This window comes from Mustelus asterias, chromosome 17 (genome assembly GCF_964213995.1).
Source record: "Mustelus asterias chromosome 17, sMusAst1.hap1.1, whole genome shotgun sequence".
Lineage (NCBI taxonomy): Eukaryota > Metazoa > Chordata > Chondrichthyes > Carcharhiniformes > Triakidae > Mustelus > Mustelus asterias.
In genome coordinates, this window is record NC_135817.1 from 35033008 (window position 1) to 35040212 (window position 7205).

Genomic DNA, 7205 nt, shown 5'->3' on the forward strand with positions numbered 1-7205 from the left:
TCAATAGGCTCAAAAATAATAAGCAAACTGCTTTTAGAATGGCTGCTTGCTGTGTCAGTTCCCAGTTGTGGGCCTGCTTAATGTAGGCTTAGTAAGAAGTCTCACAACACCAGGTTAAAGTCCAACAGGTTTATTTGGTAGCACAAGCTTTCGGAGTGTTGCTCCTCGGACTTTAACCTGGTGGTGTGAGACTTCTTATTGTGCTTACCCCAGTCCAACACCGGCATCTCCACATAATGTAAGCTTGCCAGGCTAAAATCTACTCAGCAGCCATATTAAGTAAATTGTGCCTTGGAAACCAGCAAGCAACCCTCTACAGATAAAATCAAATAAGAAAAATTCCTCTTAATGAAAAATGAGGGAATATCATCAATGAATGATATTCTGTAATTAATATTCTCACAAATCGCAGACTTCAAAGCAGGCCAGGCAATGCATTATTTGTTGGTGTTACATCCTGCCACTGTAGAGTCATTTGGAAGTCACTAAGAAATCACAGGTCTGATTTTCCTGGAGCAGACATCTTGCAATGTGGCGCAAACAAAAACAGAAAATGCAGGTGTTGTCTATTACATTAGACACTGCGACAAATTTATACTAAAACCTGTTTATCCAGGTGCTCTTACTGATGAGATGAACAAAGGAAAAGAGTCGATTTGCAGTTTAACTCAATTTTATTAACAAATCATTATCATACAAACTCTATACAAAACGAACCCTCAATTCCCACAAAAGCTTAATACTTTATGCTATCTGAGATTTCTATAATACTTGTGTTAATTAACTTGACGATCTGCCAGATCGGGTTCGCTGAGCTCTGTCATCTCTCAAACTCTTCATGAAGGTTGGTCTTGAATATCCTCTTCCATCGTCATTGGGCCTCTGCTTGGTCTTTTGCTATAGGTTGAGTCTTTGTTGGGGGTCAAGTCGAGTCTTCACAGGGTGAAATCAAGTCTTCGCTGGGGGTTGAGTCTAGTCTTCACTGGGGGTGGCCTCCAGGTTTCTTGTCTCTTTGCACCCTTCAGGAAGATTCTTTGGCTTCCAGCCAATGAGGCCACTGGGCAGGGGTCACAGCACCCAATGGAGTTACCAATTCCATATATGAAGAATGGAGCATGCCAGGGCCCCCGTGGTGTCTAGCATCACATGCATGGGGTGTACATAGCACCTCACCATAAAAGATAATGGCGGGATTCCAAGGCGTCGGAGAGTTTGGCCAAAACTGGAGCATACACAAATACTGTCCTTGGTCAGGACTGGGCACCTCTGATTCCCGTCTCCAGGACAAGTCCAGGCTTGTCCTTGCTCAGCACTGACCTGTATCTGTGCTGAAACTTGGCCTGTTCAAATTCCCATCAGGCCAGGCTGTGGAGGCTATACCACTCCTGTTCAATTTAGATTGTCCAATTCCGTGTCGGATCTAGTTGCTCAGGCCATTGGCCACTTGGTGACACGGGAAAAGTCTGATCCAGACTTGAAACGTTAATCATATGTGGATCTTAGTCTGAAGTCAGAGAAAGAAGACAGTGCAGAAGAGCAATGGGCATGCAGCAGGAGAAATCATTGGGTGCATGGTGTACCCCAGCTGCGGGGAAGGGCAAGGGCTGTGTGCTTCAAAGGAAAAATGCAGAGCTTGGTGTGCAGGGCTGTCCTATAGTCGACGTCCCTGATGTTGCAGGCTCTGTTCTGGGCTGCAGAGGTTATGGTAATGGTGACAAGGGACATCTGCAGCTTGTAGATAGGGAAACAATACAAGGGGATGGGAGAGGAGATATGAATCTCTCAGGTGGGGGTAGGAGGGAATCCCCATTAGTGACAGTGCGCACAGCCTCCAGATGGAATGGACACAGGTCCTCATGAGGCCTGGGCGCCTCATAGGTGATGGGGTTGGAGGGCAGTGTGTTAATGTCCACCACACAATGGAAGAATCCAGTATTAGTGGAGGAGGCTGGAGAATAACAGGTGACATTTCTACCTGCACATGGTGAATTTTTCGCTAATTCAGAGGCACATGGACAGTTAGGAAGGGAGAGTCATACTCCATCTTGTAATACAGGTGAAGCACCACCACCTCAACACTGAAAAAAAAATGGTGTCATCTAGGATCATAAATTCCGTCTGGGAGGGGTGTGATGAAGTGTGGAAGGACTACTAAGCTGGCCACTGGGGCTCCTTCTTGGAATGCATACTCACTTCTTGGTGCCGTGATAGTGGACGGGGTCCAGGTCATTTACACAGAACTCAGAGCCTGTTGCCCAGGAAGCCAAAGCAAGCCAAGTTTCTAATGTTGCATTTTTAAAGGAATGGGGTCAACTCAATAGCTTCATGTCAAATTTGGAAAAGCTACCGAGTGGAAGATAGCAATGCAGTCTTGGAGAATGTAGGCTATAGTGAAGAGAGTACAGCTGCATCAATCTGCCATGCCATCAGTGAAGGGGAGTCACGAGTGAGTAATTAATGTTAATCAGTGGCCAAATAGATTCCATTCATTCACTATCATGCAAACAAAAACTCATAGTTAGGCCAAGGCAATAAGTGAAGTTCAGAGCCACGTTAGTTCAATGATGTAATTCACAAGTTCTCACCCCCTACAGGGCTCCAGATGTACTATCTGTGGAATGGAATGCTGCTAACCTCTCTGTGTGTGCCAGAGTCCCGGGGTAATGTAGCATGAGGAACAATGCAATCTAAAGTGCCAAAGTTTAGCTGCCCAATGTCCTCCCCATACATGTCTCATTCATATATTTGATTTAAGTACCCTTTAATCATTCTGGTCTTCAATATATCTTTTTTAGAAGGGAGCAAAAGTGAGAATGTATCCAGTGATCCAGGGAGCTTTCACATGAATCCTCATTCAAAGGAGTCGAAGGAGGGAAAAGGTGTCTGCAGGAGGCACTGCATGTGGGACAAGGCCAGGGAAGAATGAGCATCAACAGGAGACTGAGGAACAGAGTTGCCAGCGGAGACAACTGGGAACACTGAGGGTCTATCATCCAGGAGTCTCTACAAATTAATGAAGAAGTGCAGGGCAAAGATGCGATTGTCCAGTGATTTGGTCTGCTATATACACCACATGCTTCAAGAAGACCTGACGCCACATGAGTTTGGAGGCTTCCTCCTGCCAGTGGCTCTGAAGTTGATGGTAGCAGTCAATTTCTGTGTGTCTGGGTCTTTCCACATATCAACTGGGGATCTATGGGGCGTTTCACAGTCAGCAGCACATCATTACATTCAGGCGATGACGAATGCCCTTTGCAGGAGGGCCACACATTACGTAAACTTTGCTCTGGCCGAGGATAGCAGGCTCACAAATTCACTGGTTTCACAACTATCTCTGTGTTCCCAAGAATGCAGGGAGCAATACACTGTACCCATGTGGCTATGCAAGCTCCCTCGCAGTAGCCCCTCGCATCAACCGCAAGGGTCTCCATTCCATCAACGTGCAGTTAGTGTGTGACCATCAAAAGCAAATGCTGCACAGTTCTCTGGGAGTTGATATGGCCCTACATCCTCAAGTCACTCTCAGATGCCTGGAATCTTCAAAGAGCAGCGAAGGTTGCTGTGAGATAAGGGCTTAAATACTGGCTCATGACTACAGCGCATCACCCTTGGCCTCCAGGTGAGGAAATTGCTTACACTATCACATAGAGCAGGCTGTAGGATTGCTGAAGATGTGATTCTGGTGCCTTGGCTGCTCAGTTTGTTCACCAGAATATTGAATTCAAATTCCACCATCTGCCGTTGTGGGATTTGAACCCGGGTCCCCAGAACATCAGCTGAGTTTCTGGATTAATAGTCTAGTGATAATACCATGAGGCCATCGCCTCCCTCCTCATGCTGTGGAAGGATGCAGTCACTGCTGCAAAGAAAAAGGAGGGTTCTCATCCTATCTTGGCTTGGGATACTTTCTGTTAGGAAACCTAGACGTGCAGCGAATCACATAGCTGATGAGCCCCCCCCCCCCCTCCCCCTCCCCCTCCCCCCTAAGCCATTGCTGTCCGTTGAGGACGAAGGGTTGAGAATTCACCCATCATACACTCTTAATAAAGATTGCACACATCTCCCTGACAACACACAAGAGTATGGTACCAAGTGGCACTGAGGTTGACATGAATGTTAATCATAAAAGGGGACACTCTGAGTGAGAAAGGCTGAACCTTGGAATAAGAGGATTGCAAAGATCCAAACCAAAATGCTTCCTTCTGACTATTGCATTCACAAATCCCTTGGAATGGTTTTCAGAAAGTGTAATTTGTTTACAGTGATAGAGAACCCAAGACCCTGAGGTGACATCAAAACATTTCAACTTTGCTAACCCTACTACTACACCTTGATGCAGCCCCAACACCCACAGCAGGGGTAGAGGCAGTCTGCTGACTGCTTTGTCCTGATGCCTTTGATGACTTTGGTGGACATCCTCTTGTGGCCCAAGCCCAGGAGGGATCTGGCCTCATAAGGATCTCTCGTATACACCTCATAAGGGAAAGAATCACCCTCGGTGGTTCACATTGCTGCAGTTGGTATGGACACAGGCAGAGAAGATTCTGAGTGGCTGCACACCCTTGAATTGTCCTGAGTTGAAGTCCCGAGAGTTCACATTCATCCTCCCTGTGGGTGCCAGATATCCCTGGAATGATTCCTGCAGAAAATGGTGCATCTGGAACAAAGTCAAGGTGTCTGGTCCCCATGTGGCCTGATGGTGCCCACCAGAGTGTGTGGCCATGGAATGCACGGCCAAGCATAAATCCAGCAGCACCTGCTGGACCAAGGCCTCCATGGAGACTTCAAAGTGCTTGCTTGTCAGAGCCATGAGAGATCAGACAGAATGCGGAGCGACTCCTCCGTCATGCACTTTACTCCGATGAGTGACTGTTGAAGCTTTGCCTGATGTTCCACTGCTTCCCTTTACAGCTAGTGAGCTGACTACCGCTTCCAGAGGCTCATCATCTGACTGGGACTGAGTAGGTGGCTGGACTCCAGCAGCCCTCCGAGTGCTGGAAACCTGGGCTGCCCCTGCCTCCGACCACTGTGGGGATGTGTCAGTGAGGCATTCTCCAGAAAGTGACCCACTTCCAACCTTGAGCCCTGCCCCACCGAGGTGTATCTCTCTCTCGCTGGTGGAGGGTGCGGGTGAGTGCTGTGATGATTCTTCCTGAGCCCCCTCATCATCAGATGCACTTGAGGAGAGATTCGGAGAGATACTGGGCTGCCTAGCTGGCCGCAGTCTGGAAAAACACCAAAGGACAGTCCAGATGTACGAGCTGGAGCTAATTCAGAGTACATTGTACTCAAAGTGAATTGTGGGATTTGTATACAAAATATTCAAGAGAAATGTTTGATATTTCATACATGTTATAAAAAATCCATATTCTGCTTTTATATCTATATTAAAAGTATAACCTTTCCTCAACAACACCCTTATTAATACAATCTAGTGTATTATCCGACTCATCATGAGCCGGTTAGGAATGTCCTTCTCTTTGTTCTGCTAAATCTTTATAGATTACTTTGTTTTCCGATAATGGTTGATTGGATAGAGAATATGAGTGCACCAACCTTACTCAGAGTGCCACCTCCTACTTACAAAGTAAGGATAAAGACTTTTGATTTATTCATTCATGGGACATGGGCATCACTAGCCCATCCTTATTTGGCAGTTGAGAGTCAACCACATTGCTGTGGCTCTGGAGTCACATGTAGGCCAGACCAGGTAAGGACGGCAGATTTCCTTCCCTAAAAGGCACTAGTGAACCAGATGGTTTTTCCTGACAATCGACAATGGTTTCACGGTCATCAGTAGATTCTTAATTCCAGATTTTTTTTTCATTGAATTCAAATTCCACCATCTGCCGTGGTGGGATTCGAACCCAATTCCCCAGAACATTTAGCTGAGTTTCTGGATTAGTAGTTTAGCGATAATACCTGGCCATCACCTCCCCTTATAAACAGAGGGAACTTTGGAATATTCTGTGAATGGCCAGCCTTCCAGGCAATTATTTAAAAAATAATAATCCTTCAAGGACATCTTTGTTTTTCTGATTTAAAAAAAGTCTCCAAAAAACATTTGGTTGTAAATTTAATCTAAGGAAATCAATTAGAATCATCACCATGGAAAATATTGAATTGGTCAGCTGTTTTAAGTGTATTAATCTGGATCTCCTTTGAGATTATTTTGATGCAGCAACTATAATGGAATTTGCTTCGTAGACGGACGACATTGAATAAATTACAATGTTTATACTGCTCTGGTGGATTTCGTGATTTTATTTTAATGTTAATGGTTGCATGCAGGAAGATAATGGAAAACTCTTATTTCTCTCAAGTTCCACTAGTTTTTATTTAAAATTTCTGTATTTGCTCTTTAGTCCAACTGTGTTCCATTGTTCAGTCCCTCATTCTGATTGTGCAATGCTCATCACCTCCCCCTTCTGGCCTAAAATGGGGCAGCACCAATTGTCATTGCTGTGGATTTCCTCGAAGATTCTTCGGATGGCTGCCATAACTTCATCAGACATTTGGTCACAACTTTAGATATTCGTGTAAGCAGAGTTTTCTGCACATCTTCTGCTGCTGTTATAGTGGCCAACCAGGAGAACCCCCAAGGGAAGATTCTGCTGCAGAGCCATTCAAAAAGTGACCTGGAATTATTTCCCCCAGTGGGGGAAATCCTAATTCAGCAGGAGTGAAATCAGAATACTTTTTCTTTCAAAAGGCTGTAGATATCGGGAACTCTCTCTCTACCCCAAACGACAATTATTATATTCGTTTTGTTTTAAATTTTTGCATTTTGTTTTTATCAGATCATAAGAACAATAAAAAAGGAATTTGAAGTTATGTTAATTATTTTTGTTCACACTTTTTCAACTTCTGTTTAGACTTTGGTTTGTTCTAGTTGCTCTGTGATGACAGTATTGGCCAATCATAGAGGTTTACACCATGGAAACAGGCTCTTCGGCCCAACTTGTCCTTACCGCCCCTTTTTTTAACCACTAAGCTAGTCCCAATTGCCTGCCTTTGGCCCTTATCCCTATCTACCCATCTTACCCATGTAAATGTCTAAATGATTTTTAAAAGACAAAATTGTACCCGCCTCTATTACTACCTCTGGCAGCTTGTTCCAGACACTCACCACCCTCTGTGTGAAAAGAGTGTCCCTCTGTCTGGACCCTTTTATATCCCTCCCTTCTCACCTTAAACCTATGCCC